This window comes from Gymnoscopelus braueri (assembly GCF_963280865.1).
Source record: "Gymnoscopelus braueri genome assembly, chromosome: 23".
Classification (NCBI taxonomy): domain Eukaryota; kingdom Metazoa; phylum Chordata; class Actinopteri; order Myctophiformes; family Myctophidae; genus Gymnoscopelus; species Gymnoscopelus braueri.
Window position 1 is genome coordinate 38,886,819 of NC_137625.1, and position 16,446 is coordinate 38,903,264.

Consider the following 16,446-nt stretch of genomic DNA (forward strand, 5'->3'; position numbering starts at 1 on the left):
TACTCACGTTGGCTGTTATCCTATATTACATTGGAGAGATGAAAAGCCATCATTTTCCCATATCATTGTTTCGCACTAAACACAACAACAACATATCACATGTCACTAACAACACAAGCCACAACGCGCACAATTAATTTACGGGTGGCGTAGGCTACTTTTCATTGCTCACCACACATTTGCCTGCTCGGAGCATAATTAATTGCGGCCAGCACAAACTCACAACATTACGGGTCGACCATGTTGTTCCTTAGCGTCAGCACCGACCACCGCCGAGCGAAACCAAAACATCGCGAGCCAACGCGAGTTTTGGTCATTGGAACGGTGATGCACGTCACCCGTTTGTGAAATGGGTATTTTCAAAACCTGGAGTGGATTTAGGGGAGCATCACAGTGTTTGTGTTGGAGTGCCTCAGTGCGGCTGAAGAGTTCATGTGCAACCTCTTGCATGCGTGGCTGTGGCTTTACAGTTTTCTATTTCCCTTCGCCGTGTCTGTAGGTCTCCAGGGACCCCCAAGGGTCTCCAGGGAACCCCAAGGGTCTCGTGGGACCCCCAAGGGCTCCGCTATGTTTCGCGGGGGTCCGAAGGGCTCCACGATGTTTCGCGGGTGTCCCAAGACTCCAAGGGGTCCGCGGAAATAGGGGAGCACAGGACACTCAGCGTTGCCATGTCCTCTGATTATACGCGCATTTGCCTTACTTTTCACCACAGCGTTGCCATGTCTGAAAATCATAAGCGACTTTGCCCTACTTTCACACAATACTCTCTCTCACACTGTGAGGTGGCTGTAAGGTGGATCTGCGATGCGAAGTGGACGACGCGCCACGCTAGACGTTCGGGCGGCGTAGCGGCCCGAACTTCTAGTCGTTTACGTTCCATTTCCACCATTCTAATGGATAACCAGGGGTGTGTAAACATCTCTGAAGTAGCTCCATTTAGTTTCCTCTGAAGTGACGCAGTTATGTCCATTGTATTGTCCCCGTTCGCAAAGTGCAACTTTTTCATCATCCACCTTTGTGCAATAATCCCGAACAGAGCTACAATAGTGTGACAACTGCCAGCTATAATCTAGTAGGCTACTGTAAGTTTACATCAATCATAGCCTCTCAAACCCAGATACATTGCTACGACGCGTAATGTGCGTCGCCTGGCTACCCAAAATAACAGACATTCAAGCTATCAACGCATCGTGTCATGGTGTGTCGACAGCTTACAGATCTGTTATTTTGGGCAGAATAAACTATGAGGCGCGACGGAGTATACAATACAAAGCATTTTGGAAACCAAATAAACCTGTAAGGTCTGTAACATTACATTACGTGGTCAACAACATAGACATGTAACTTGCTTGTAGGCAGTGGTTCTCAACCTGTGGGTCGGGAGTCGGGACCACAACGGAGCTCACAACGCCTCGCGAGCTTGTAGATCTGCTATTTTCTTTTTTATTTTCTAATATTTATCTGTGGAACCGAGTCAAACAAAATGGGGATCTGCACTTCAAATATGATTATTTTGGGGGGTCACGGCCTGAAAAGGTTGAGAACCACAGCTTTAATGCAGTAAACATGAACGTAGTGTTTACCGTGGTGAAGTGTTGAATATTCACCCAGCTGGGTTTAACGAGACAGCAGCGCAAAATGAAAATGCGACGTTTCCTAAACGTGCTATCACAGATGATCCGATCATCTTATAAAAAATGTAAGCATGTACCAAGATAACTAGAGGTTACGAATGTAACCCCGGTTTTAGTAGGTTCGGAGTTTACTACTCACTATGGGATATCAGCGCCCTCAGGCGATGAGACAGAGCAACACACACGCTCCCGGTGCCAATACTGATTGGCTAAGGGTATGTCACGAGTCCGGAAGACCCGGGAGTATAAAGCTCCCTCGTGACGTAGGCTCTTCCTCTTAACATTCTCCTCTCTGCATGCCAAATGCGCACAGAAAGGGGTGTCTGGTGAGTAGTAAACTCCGAACCTACTAAAACCGGGGTTAAATTCGTAACCTCTAGTTTTACCACGGTTCTCCGTTTACTACTCACTATGGGATTCATAAACCCCCCTTGAGGTAATGAGCCACACAACCCTGACAACCCCGCACGCCCCTCAGCTCCTAGGTCACGTCCCCCCCGGACGTGACCTAAGACCCCCAGGCCATAGGTCCACGACCTCACGGCCCCTGGGCGCCCCCCCAGCCCACCGGGCTGGGGTGCGGGATAGATAACAAGAGTAGGCCCTGACAGACTCTAGAGTCTGCCCTATTTACTAACAGGCAGACACAGTCCGCCTCATAATAATGAGGAGCAGGGCCCTATCCCCAAGACACAGCCCTGCTGGTCCCAAGGAAACCTAAAGAGGAAGTCGGAAGATATGGAGAAAAGGCCCCAAGCCTACTCCCTATCCTCCACTGACCTGGAGGCAGCAGCCACACCCAGGACAGCGTGCGCCATTGATGACGCCGCCACGTCCAGACTGTAAAAGGCCGCAAAAGTCGACGGCGACGACCAATTTGCAGCCGCACAAATCTCCTGGATCGAAGCTCCCTTGTAGAGAGCCCAGGACGTAGCCATGCCTCTAGTAGAGTGGGCCCTCAGACCCCCCGGGACAGGGACACCACTACTCACATAAGCCAGCTTAATGGCATCACGGATCCATCTAGAAAGTGTCGCTTTGGTGACCGCCTTCCTCTGAACCCCCACGCCAAAAGAGACAAAGAGTTGTGTCGATGAGCGACTGGCCGCCGTCCTCTGGCAATAGAGCTTCAAGCTCTCACCGGGCAGAGGCAATGTAACCGCCTGTCCTCCGCCGAAGCGAAGGGAGGCGGATGAAAAGCCACCAATTCAACCGGATCTGGGGCCACCACCCCGGTCTTTGTAACGAACGCCAGGTTTGGTTTAAGCAAAACCTTCCTGTCGTTGTTCAGAAAATTCATGCACTCCGGGCTCACCGAGAGCGCATGCAAGTCACTGACCCGTTTAGCCGTGGACAGGGCCACCAAAAGGACTGTTTTTAGACTAATGACCTTCAGGTCCATAGACTCAAAAGGCTCGAACGGGTGACGGCACAGTGCCTCCAGCACCACCGTCAACTCCCAGACTGGGAACAGTGGCCTGTTGACCGGTCTAGCCCTTCTGGCGCCGTTCATAAATCGGCGCACGAAGTTATGCTGACCCACCGTCTTGCCATCGTCGAAACCTAGGTGGCAAGCCGAAATGGCAGCCAAATACACTTTCACCGTCGAGAAGGATAAACCCTGATTTAGCCTTCCCTGCAGAAAGTAAGAATGCTACACATCGAGGCCTGGAAAGCCACCACCACTGGTGACTGTTCCAACCCCCATCTGACCTCGTAAGCATTCCTCGTGGACACGGCCCTTGCGCCCTGGATGGTAGCCATCACGTCAGGGGGAAGGCCACACGAGCTCAAATTCACCCTCTCATGGGCCAGACCCATAGGTCTAGGTCCTGAGGGCGTCCCCCCACCCTGCCGCAGCAAGTCCCTGCCGACAAGGAGGGCCCAAGGCACGTCGTGAAGGAGAGGAGCTTATCTCCTGACCTCTACGTGTCCCATGCTGGGGCCACCAGCAACATCAACAACCCTCGGAGCCTGACCCTCCCCCACATGGGGAGGATCAGCTCTATTGGCGGGAAAGCATAAAGCAGTTCGTTCAGGAGGCTCGGCACCTGGAACGCCTGAATGGACGCGAGACGTGAGTCGCATCACAGCGCCATCTCGCACGCCAATCCGTCCAACACCAGGGAGGCCAAACCTTCCTGCTTGTTGACATAGCACATGGTCGCGGTGTTGTATGTTCTGATTGAGACAGAACAACCCGGAAACCGAGCACCGAACTGTTTGAGAGCGAGGAAAAACCCCGTGAGGCTGGCGTCCGTGGTGATGACCTTCTGTGATATCACAGCGCCTATACTGACCCCCTGGGACAGAAAAGCCACCTGCGACCACGATCCGAGTGTCTCCACGACACCCTGGAAACACCACCACTTGCTGAAAGCCTGAGGTGAGTGGGATCCGAAGAGCCCGCTGCCACCTCTATACAGGTCTCATGTAGAACCTGCCCAAGCGGATTAGGTGAATGACTGAAGCCATGAGACTCACCGCCTGCATGCTTAGTTTGTAAGTGACTTGACGCCCTACGCGAAAAGACCTCACACAAGCTAAGACGCTGTCTAACCTGCCCTTGGACAGCCGCGTTCTGAGCGTGTTCGAGTCCAGCGAGATCCCCCAGAAGGTGGTCCGCTGAGATGGAACCAGAACGCTCTTCTGGACGTTGATTGTGAACATAGCGACGTCAGGTGGGAGAGGGCCACGGCCGTGTGCCGTGCCACCTCCTCCTCTGAGCCAGCAATTAACCAGTCGTCGAAGTTAAGTCGACAGACCGATCCCCTGTCGCCGCAGTGGAGCTATGGCCGCATTGGTACACTGCACGAGCACTCGCAGGCTCAATGACATACCAAAGGGAAAAACCGTGTACTCGTACACTCCCCTTTGTAGCCGAAGTGCAGGAATTCTCTGTGTGGAGGCCAGACTGGAACGTGGAGGCAAGCAACCTAGAGGTTGATGCCCGCCCATCAGTGCCCCTGATGTACCGTTTTGCAACAGCTTTTACGGTCGTCAACCAAGAAATGGATACTTGTTGAGGCCCTTCAGATTCAGAAAGGGCCGTACGCCCCCCCCCCCTTTTTCTCACCAGAAAAAGCTTTGAACAGAAACCCAGTCGGTTCTGATTCGTAGATATTTCTCTGGTAACGCTCATGCTCAAGAGAGAGAGAGAGAACCTTCTCTCTTAGAGTCGTGGCTGCTTTTATCTTCCGCATGAGAGAGACACACTCGTCTGACATAGGAAGTAACACAAGGCATGTGGAAAACACACCAGTTCAACCACAATGTGTTGTTGTTGTTCAGGGGAGCCTGGCCAGTACAACCACAGTGTGTCACTGCCGTACTGAGCTTAACCAGTAAACACAGTGCAACGCTGATGTACTGGGATAAAAACAGATTCGGATTGCAACCCTCCCAAAGCTGCTCACCGAGCGAGCGAGTCGGGAGGGGGCGCTGCTGTTATCAGTCCTGTGGGCAACGTGCACATTTCCACGGGGACCGATGACGTCGCCACGTGGTCCAGCGGACTCGTACTGTGGCGTCCATTAGAGACCGTTAGTGTCTGCCATGCTGTGAAACAGGCCTGTCAGGCACAAAGAGCTCATAGAGGAGGCCATCGACGCCCAGGGACCCCCTGGGACCCCTAGCGTCGTGACCTCCTGACCGGGGCCGGATTACGTGCTTGTGTATTTTAAGACATTTTTAAAGGAACAAAATAAAGCACAGAGACAGTGTAAAACAACATAAAAAGTTTAACATACTCTTATGAAAACCCCTTATGTGTGTCTCAAAGCACTCAATGAACCTGAGCCTCCATCGTGGTAGTGTAGACAAAGGGCTAACTAGCTTAGTTTGTAAGCTTAGCCTGGTCTAGTCTAGCCTAGCTACAGGTCGCTTTTAGCCTTTAGCTGCTACCTGTAGCTGTTTGGCTAACCAAGAACGAAGGAGAGCTATGCCCACCGCAGCGTTGTTTTAGGGGACTGGCTAAGCGCTGCACCAAAACAACACTGCTCTTTAACTGTGTCGATGTTAGTGAGGCTAGTCAGCCGCTAAGTGAAACAACATCAGCCTGACTCTATGGGCTCATAGAGGAGACCTTCGACGCCCAGGGACCCCCTGGGACCCCTAGCGTCGTGACCTCCTGGCCGGGGCTGGATAATGTGCTTGTGTATTTTAGTACATTTTTAATGCAACAAAATAAAGCACAAAGACAGTGTAAAACAACATAAACAGTTTAACATACTCTTATGAAAACCCTTTATGTTTAATTGTCTCAAGGCACCCAGTGAACCTGAGCCTCCATCGTGGTAGTGTAGACAAAGGGCTAACTAGCTTAGCCTGTAAGCTTAGCCTGGTCTAGTCTAGCCTAGCTACAGGTCGCCTTTAGCCTTTAGCTGCTACCTGTAGTTGTTTGGCTAACCAAGAACGAAGGAGAGCTATGGCCACCACGTGTTGTTTTAGGGGACTGTCTAAGCACTGCACCAAAACAACACTGCTCTTTAACTGTGTCGATGTTAGTGAGGCTAGTCAGCCACTAAGTGAAAACAACAGCATCCTGACTGGAGGCTATGCCAACCTAGCATACCATAGCTAGTAATAGTCACGGCTAACTCACCAAGAGTGAAGAGACGTTGACATCCGTTTCCATGGAAACAGGTGACGTCGACACCTAACCCACGGGGCCCGTGCAAGCGTGGGGGTCACGTGACTGAGTACGGAAGCATTCCACGCTGCTCCCTTGTGTTTACAAAGTCCGTCGCCATCTTGTCTAGGCTTCTTGGCCTGGCTAAAGGAAGCGACGGAGCCACCTCCACCGAAGGAAGCACTCTGTCGCCCTCCAGAGGCTGGCGTGACACGGTGCTTGGCAGGTTGTAAATATTGGGGTGACCTTCGACCCGCGCCGCCATCTTGCAAACCTTCCTTCCCACAGTGGGCCTCTGGCGCCCTCTGCCGGATGGATGGTAGAATTGGAAAATTTTTGGCGTGACCCATGTACACTGGCATATAGAATTAGCAATGGGTTTATTACCTTTGTCTTGTTCATATCATGCACAGTATTCATCCCAGCAGCGTTTGGAAAGTCACCAAGGGACTTTCCAAGCGCTTTGGGCTTATAAGGGGTGGTTATCAACACGGGGACCACCTAGTGATCCCTATGCATCGATGCACCCCGACAGTTGTCGAAAACAGGCAGAGAAGTATCCCATTATTGTCTATCATGCTGTGAAGGCAGGCCTGATAGGCACAATGGGCTTATAGAGGAGGGCATCGACGCCCGGGGACCCCCAGGGACCCCTAGCGTCGTGACCTCCTGACCGGGGCTGGATAGTGTGCTTGTGTATTTTGGGAAATTTTAATGGAACAGAATAAAACACAGAACAGTGGAAACAGCATAAACAGTTCAACATACTCTTATGAAAAACCCTTTATGCGTCTCAAAGCACCCGATTGTAGCCTCGTTCTTCGTGGTACAGACGCCGGCTCTGAAGAGGCTAACGAGCTGGTGTTGTCCTAGCAAGCTAAGCTAGAACAGCGCTGCTAACAACCTGTTGCTTAGTGAGGCTAGCCATTCGTTGAAACCAGCCGCCACAGGTTCGAGGATCTCTTCCTCGGTGGCTGCGGGAGGTTCTCCCCGTCCGGGGCTCGTCGTGGACACCACCTGGGTGTCCTGATACGACGGGAGCTCCAGGAAATCTTCCCCGTCCTCCGCCATGTCGTCATCGTGAAGAGCCATCGACTCCTCGCTGGCAGGGGGGAGGGAGGGCCGCTGCTAGCATGCTGCGGTGGGGACAAGCCCCCATCGCAGCAGCAGCGGCGGGAGGTGGCGTCAGCGTCGTGGACGCTTGACGCTCTAGTCTTGGCATCGGCACCGGTGGGGGTCCCATGAGCCGGGGGGCCGCTCGTGCTGCCCGACTGGGGTCCCCGGTCCGGTGGCGATGGCGGTCTCACCGTTATCTCGTCTAGTCCAGCCGACCAGGGTCCTAGCCCTGACGAGCCGAGCGTCAAGTTGAGAAACGGTTAACCTCGTGCAGTTAGGGCACGCATCTGTCTCACCCGGGTGGGTCCTGGCGCAGAACGCGTGATCGACCCCCAAGCAGTGGAAGAAGACGCGGTGGGGGTCGTCTGCGGCGATGAGGGGGTCGCATTCCGCGACCCCGCAACTCCTCGGTGGTTCCATCTTGGTCCTCGGTCTGGGAAAACAACAGGCTAAAGCCTAGCCAGTAGCGTAGCCTAGTAGCTGCTAGTATTAGCCTAGCCACTGAATGAATGAAAGAGCTAGTAGCTGCTAACCGGTGTTAGCAGCTAACCGGCTTTTTCAGCTAACCGGCTTTTCCAGAACAGACCAAGAAATAAGGAAAACTGAGAGGATAGGTAAATAAATAAATACTTAATAATAAGTTCCGGGAGAAAACTTATTTGCAAGGATTTCCCGTGGGGATATACTCCGTATTCCCGCATTGGGTTAAAGTTGAAATTTTCTTGCTTTGTTGTGTGTGAATTTCTGCGCATTCGCTTGCAGAGTGGAGAAAAGAGGAAGAGCCTACGTCACGAGGGAGCTTTATACTCCCGGGTCTTCCGGACTCGTGACATACCCTTAGCCAATCAGTATTGGCACCGGGAGCGTGTGTGTTGCTCTGTCTCATCGCCTGAGGGCGCTGATATCCCATAGTGAGTAGTAAACGGAGAACCGTGGTAAAACTGAGGTTATATAGCTGATGCTGAGCTAAATATGTTTGTTTAATTTCAACGTTTTTTTATTTAAACTTATGATGAAAGGCCGCGGCGGCCACACACACACAGCAGCTATTGTGCTCGCCTCTCCATGTTCACGTTAATGAGCAGCACGAAGCAGCTTGACTGAAGCCGGTTGGGAGCCAGCTCCGCGCAGCGCGCACTGGAGGTTCCTTTGCGGGAGGGAGGGGACAGGGGAGTGTACGTTTTTTGGGCATTTCATTCATTAATGCGTCCAAAAAACCCTATAAAATAAAGATTGCCCACAAGTCTTTGAGCTCGAGTCCGAGTCAAGTCTCAAGTCTTTGAGGGGCGAGTCCGAGTCGAGAGTCTCATTTGTGGCGACTCGAGTGCGACTCGAGTACGAGTCTCTGACTCGAGTCCCCATCTCTGACACACACACACACACACACACACACACACACACACACACAAACACACACACACACACACACACACACACACACTCTCTCATTAACACTGCTAACATTATGTAAGGCTCCATCCACCACATTCACCTGCGCCACAGTTGGCCATGCCGTGAGCCAGACACTTGTTTCCCCACAAGGCGTGCAGCCTAAGCATCTCTCCTCCTCTCTCTTTTTAGACAAGTCCCTCGTGTATCCCGAACGAGGGATACATTTCCATCCTGCCCCATATCCTGCTCGTTAGTTTTGGGTTACTTAGGATGTCAGGTTATTTAGGGGGTAGTCGGTGGATCCAAATAATATGATCATAGCCCTTTCTACAGTAACCCAAATAAAATACTATTCTCATTATAAGAAAAACAACCTGTAGGTATTCTTAGATCACTTGTTCTCAAACCTTTTTTATTTTTTTATTTCAAAGACCCCATGACTCTTAAGAGTACAAATGGAACCGTAAGGGTCCATTTGGTTCCATTTGCATCAGAAGACTTGGGACTCCACTTTGAGAACCACTGTCTTGGATCATCTGGGATATTGAGGCAATCGAGGCATGTTTGAACCTTTTTACGTTTTTATAGGTGATAATACACTTTACACTACAGCATGATATTCAAAATATTCCGCTTATTCAATGCAGGGCTATTTCTACATTTCAGAACTTGATTATTAATCGTATTGTATTTAATCGCAACAGTTTTCCTTTGTGTTTCTGTTTGAAATGTTTGAAGTTCTGTTGCAACTTCGAAAATCGAAAATAAGAGGCGAAAATATGGAAAACATAATTTCTTTGTAACAATAATCAATAATGTTTTTTTGTTTTGTTTATTTGTTGCCTGTGCTGCGTTCGTCTCTGAACTGTGCATACATTAGTTCTGCTGATTATTTTCTGTCTGGTAAGTTGTTGTTTTGGCTGCCTGTATTCCTGACAGCATGCTTTGTAAACTGGATGGGGGTTGAGGTTTGAGGGTATATAAATGTACATCATTTATTTGGAAGAGTAATGAACCTCTGTCTCCAGGGAGCTGCGGTACGGTGTCAGTGAACCGCACAGTCAAATCCATATGGGTCCATTTTCCTACTCAGAGTTAAATTAACGCTACCGATTTGATGCTGTGTAGAGCCGACAGTGACACCTCACAACCTTCAAGAAGTGAAAACTTGTAGGAAAGTTTACTTTTCTGTGTGCAGGATTTTAGGAGCCTGCTTGAGCGAAAACTAAGCACCCTCTCTGCCCTGAGAGATGTCTGAGAATCATTAATTCTCTGTCTCGCACCTCGACGCCACCTACTCCCACGCGGTAGGAAGGAAGTCTGGCCGTCGCTATATTCTGTCACGCTCTCCGCACTTTCACCGGGACCGTTTGGATTATCGTTGCTGCTGTCGGGCAGAAACCTTGTATCTCCATATTTCATCTTAGATGTTAGTTTTTTTAGTTATTAGTTTTCCTTTCCATAAATCAATGCCCTACTTCCTAATACCACAGTGTCACACAAAAGTAGCAAAATTAGCCGATGTATTATAAGCTCACAACGCGTCGCAATGTGACGTGTTGTGAGCTTGCAGATCGGCTATTTTTGCAATCTTTGAAAAAAAATACTTTTGAAGTGAAAGTTAAGCCTGCCTGTGGGTTTTTATGAATATGAAGAAACAGAAGCATGTGACAAAATGATAACTGCATTGGATCCATTGGTTGGATCCTTTTTTCCCACATTTTCTGAAAAGTAACGGTTTTGGACATACAAGGTTTCTGCCGGACAGTGATGATTATATATGCTGCCGCCGCCACCATCCTGTTTTTTATTTATTTATTTTGGGGTTTGGAGGGGGGCACACCATTAGAGGTGTTAATGGATGCTGCGGTACTGTGCACAGTCTCTGCACTTCTCTACATGTCACTGGCGAGACCTCGCATGTCTCCCCTTGCTGTCAAAGCTAATCGGATCTCTCCCTGAGTATGTTTTGGGAGGAGGGGGGGGGGATATGTCGAGGCACTTCCTGCTTCCTAAATTTAGCACAGCAGAGTGGAACCCGACCAGATTTTTTTGTCGGGTGCGGGGTATACTTTGTCTGATGCTGATGCCAAAACCCATGTTTTGACCCATATTTTGTCAAGAACACCTCGACATGCAGCCTGGAGGAGCTGGGGACTGAATCGGGAACCTTGCACTTCCCAAGCGGACGCTCTACCTCCTGAGTCACTGCCGGCCCCTCATAATGCTGATGATGCTACGTAACTGAGTCCAGAGCTACATTGACGGGTGAGGTCACAGACGGGGCTACAGTGACGTATGTCACACCGGCTGAGGCATGCAAATGGGGAATGCAGGACGTCACGATTAGGTCTGTGCTTCCGCGGTTTGATTGATTGATTGAATATTTTATTAGACAGAAATGTAAACCAGCACGAGGACAGTCAAAACACTTTGTCTAAAAGGATAACACCAAAATAGTCCTTGCCTAAAGTCCTAGCCTTGCCTTGTCCATATAAAAAGCAATACGAACATTAAAGACGGGGTGCCGTGATTTTCAGTGATTTCCCCCCCCCTAAAACATAATCATCAGGTATTATGGTTAAACTAGGAGGAAGATTTTTTCAAAAAAGTGTATAGAAAGTGTTAAAATTATGTTTTATGTGGACATGCCTCCAGTTCATTAAGTATACCTGGTTCTCACCTTACTCCACCACTAGCCTGGGCACCATTCCTTTTCGGGTACATGATCCGGTCGGGAGCTCTACGTCATCCGCGTCATCAGCGACCGGATCGCGACAAACCGGAAACACGTCTCACCCCAAAATAGGTCCGTCCTATAAAATCCTTGATGTGGCGTAGTTTAGCTTATTTTTTAAATCTAAATGTGAGTGTACTTTCCGGAGACTATTTAGCGTCTGTATTATCCGTATTATCCCACGGGGAAATTCTATTCCATTTAAATAGGGATTGGGGAACCAAAACAAAGCGGCACCGCAAAACCGGATCGCGACAATCCGGAAACAGGATTCTTTTTTCTTTTTTCTTTTTCAGTAGGCGTGGCCTAGACCGGATCATATGGGTCTTTAGAAACGATCACCAGGCTTTCCTCCGAGGTGGAAAGACTGGTGATGCGAGGTTACTCCACCACCCACCTGTCCTAGTCCCTCCTCCTCCTCATGCCCACACCTGTTGTGTTATGATAATGAGGGGGAGGGTATATTTTTACTGTGTCATTAAAGCGCTGTTTTTCTATTGGCACGTTTGACCCTCAAGGTTTCAGCCTCCAGGAAGAAACTCAAAATAGTCAGAGGACATAAAACACCATAAAAACACCACCAGGGGGCTTAATGAAGCTCTATCAACCTTATAGACACATGAAAAACAGAAAAAGTGCAAAACCATGGCACCACCTCTTAAGCGACCAGGACCTCCCCAAGCAGATGCCAAAGTCTACGCTGCAAATTCAATGCAATTAGACCAGGCGGCAAGGTCCCGTTTTTGAAAATGAAGCCATTGAGGAAGTCATTAAAATGCTGCAGTTCTCATTAATGGCCTAGAGGGTGTCGCTATTTCCACTCCTGCTGGTTGCAGAAGCATTAACACTCCATTCAAGGGAATGGGTATAAGACCGGACTTTACACTTGGTTTTATTACCATAGTAAACATTTTCATAAATACTTTGTTTTCAATCGTTGTTTAAAGTTTTCTTTCAATTACCATATGTGTTTTTGTAAATAATGGTCCCGTTAATGTTTTAATGTAGTAGCCCTACGGTATGCTTCTAGGGCTTCTGCTGGTTCTACTGAGTGAAGACCCACCCTCGCCGTCTTCCAGCCAATAGCATTAGTTTCCGGTTGCTTTTTGAGACCGGAAATACAGAGATGGTGGATTAAAATTTGCTGAAATAGTGGCTTCAAAACGGGTCTGTAGAAACCAAAATGGTGACCTCACCGTTCCCTGTGTCCATAAATTTTTTTTTACAGTCTATTAGACAAAGGATGCAGGGACGTCCATTTTTCACTGTACTGCTGGCGCCACCTGCATCCTATTTGCATTGGTTCAGGTCTGCTATATCCTAATGTCGCCCAGGCTGCTCTGTGTTTACCATGGCAGTCTGCGTCCAGGGATAAACTGCGCACAGATGTCTGCAGCCGGAATTTATGCGGCCATTTGAAGAGCTGGCTATCACAGATTGTTTGCCGTCTCAGCTGGCTGACTGAGGCATTTTGTGGCAATTGAGAAAATAAGGGCCCCATTCTGCTGTATAATCGCCTTACAGTTGTTTAGGCTGAACACAAATCAGAGTCTGAGAAACAACAATCCTGTTCAGAAGCACTTATTTGAAAGCAAAACAGAGGGGGAAAAAACTACAAAAAGAATTGGCGTCATTTACAGTAGGAGATAAAAACAAATAATGCCTTTTGTGTGCGTCCAAGCATATTTCAGATTTTAAGCCTTCATTCCCCTGTGCTGAGATATCTGTGCGACATTCCGATATGAATCGCAGTGTTCAAAAAAAAAAGGTCAAGATTCAATGTTTTTTATTCATCATTGTGCTGTCAAGCTATGGAAAAACAGCCCTCTCTGTAAAATCCTTAGGTGTCATTTTACTCCGAAGAGTGTACAAATGGAACTAACGGGTCCAATTGTACACTCTTCGGAGTAAAAAAAAACGGATTTTACTATATAGCACACACATCACAGGGGGTTTTACAAATCTATGTGACCTTGCTCAGATCTCTCAGTAAACAGAGTGAATGTATTTTCACATTTGCAGTCTGAAATGCCTATAGGAGTATGTGAGTATTCTGTATTCCTACTGTAAGCAGTTTTTACACTACAGCGAAGGAAGGCGCTGCTGCCAGCCAAGGTTTGACAGCGTGATTGTTACTGTAACACTGCCTCTTAAAGGAACAAGGTAATCACAAAAAACATGCCCAAAAGTCCACCAATGTGTGAATCTGTCAAGGTTATGAATTTATATTTGTTTTCCCACAGCCCTGCTGCTTATTTGTTCATTTTTTCGTTTAATACCTCTATCTTGGTCCATTGGAAAGGCATCTCAGTAGGTGGCCATATAGAGGCGCGCGTGCGCACACACACACACACACACACACACACACACACACACACACACACACACACACACACACACCACACACACACACACACACAATAGGTGTACACATAGGAGTGAGACAGCTGTGAACCAGAGCTATCGGTTCCCCCTCCCGCCAATTCTTTACTCCCGAACCCCCTAATTTTCACACCAAACGGCATGCCATAATGGTTTACAATGGAAAGCTCAGCTGCTATGGCAACCAGGCGGTCTAGGTTGACAATCACAGAGGGAAAGCAAACACAGCAACATCTATGAACATATACTTCTGAGGTGGAAGATTCCCCTCCTCCTTCACATATCATTGCTGTCAGGTGGAAACCTTGTAGCCTAGGCTAGGCTGGGGATACAATTGGCCTAAACAGGCTGGTGAGGAAGGATGGCTCTGTCGTGGGTGCTACACACTGGACGGGGTGGAAGATGTAGTGGAAGTGCGTGTACCGAGGATAGCTGGAGGCTATCAGGGCCTAATCTCTCAAGAACAGATTCTGCACACGTTCCCCCCTCGAAACAAACCGAAACTAATTTAACAATAGCGTCCGCGGAGCAGACAAAACCACGGAAAGATATTCACATTTTAACTTACTCTTTCATCATAGAAACAAGTGGGCTTATAACCAAAACGATCCATGTTCTCTGGGAGAAGTGGTGTTAGTGTTCCGTGTAGAAATATTGTTAGTGGGAATGAAAACATAGTCGCACCAACCGGAAGTGATGCGCTGAAGGCATACAAAAAACACCGGTTTCCTTGCGCTCTGGTGTTACGTCTTCGTCCTCCCAGAGCCAACAGACATAGAACAAACAGCAGAGGGCGCTGTTTTTCATTTTCAGTTGGCGATGGGTTCCCAGATTGATCAGGGCCAACCACTCCCACCGACTCCACATGGAGATCGAAGAGCGAGGGAGCAAGAGGAAGGACTTGGGTAGACTTGACCGTATAAGAATGTATAACGATGCAACGGTAGTTGACTTTCCATGACTCAGCAGCACCTGGGCGGTCTGTAACTATTTATTTATCTACCGACCGATATCTATCTATCTATCTATTAGGCATGTAACGATTCACTCAACTCAAGATACGATTAGAATCACGATACTATAATACATACAATTTATATAGCGCTTTTCTAAATACTCAAAGTCGCTTTACAGAGCAGAATAAAAACAACTTTATTAGAATCGACTAGTTAAAAAGGATTAAAACTATAAAAGAAAAGTACACAAAACAAAAAGGAGGGGCAGGGGTTGGGGTTTTATGTAGGGAATGCGATTCTGAAAAGGTGGGTTTTGAGTGTGGTTATTACTAGGTTCACGATACGATTTTTCACGATTTTTTTAACACAAAATAATAGACAGATTGTTTTTAAATAATTATTTCTCTTACACAAATCCAGTATTTCCTTCTCTTTTATTTATATATATATATTTTTTTTACAATACTGTCCTCTTTTCAATACAGTAGCAAAAGACTGAAAACCCTTTTTTTAAACCCTTTTCTTCTCTTATCTTTGCGCCCACTGCTGTTTGCATCGCAATATTTTTTTTATTAAATCGATTTGAATTGTCACCAGTTTGAATCGATTTTTATCGATTCACGATCAATCGTTACATGCCTTTTATCTATCTATCCATCTATACATCCATCCATCCAGTAACAATTTACTGTGTGCAACAAATATAGGTAATAAGGTAACAGGTAATGTTGATGATAGTGTCCCTTTAAGTAATTCTATAGGAGTGCTCTCTGTGCTGCAGAATGGCTACACATAATACTCACATTCTCCATGCCTGGTTTGCTCAATCATAGCAGCCTTCACAGCCAACGCACACACACGTATAGCCTATATAATCTGCTTTGTCCGCTTGAGGAGAAAAACACAGGACCTGCCCTGCTAATCACAACACGCCATACTGCTCTCATCCCACTTGTTTGCAGGTAGCAAGGGGCGCATTACCCTTTTTCCTCGAACACACCCAATACTTGTTTTGCCGTGCACTTTCTGGTGAAAAGGTCAGCACACTGACTCATCCTCCCCGAGGTGTGTGATGGGAATAAGTAGCAAGGATGCAAAGAAATGTAGCAGACGGATGCACAGTGCTGTAATATATTGGAGGCTTGACCTGCACCCCGGTATCTGACTATACTGATTATTTCCAGTACTGTACACTACCTAGGTAAACATGTACAGTGCTGGCACAAAGCAATGTGGCTAAGTATCCATATCTTCCGTATTGTTCAATAAAAAAACATTTTAATCTGATCGGTGGCCATTTTCTCCGTATTTCTTCCATATGCTTTGAACTCTGCGACCCTATCCGTTGGGAGGTGTATTGCACTCTGATGATACATTATAACTCTGAGAAAATGGCCACCAATTCGATTAAAATCATTTTTATTGAACGATACGGAAGATACGTTATAGATAGCTTGCATAGGTTTAAAGTGCGCCTGTGTTTAAATGTGGCCTACTTTGCTTCTTTTGGGCTTGTTTTCCTAGGCGTCTTTCTCTCACAATATCTGGCAAAACTGCCCATGGCAAATCAGGGCAGAGAATTATTTGAATTGTGCAATG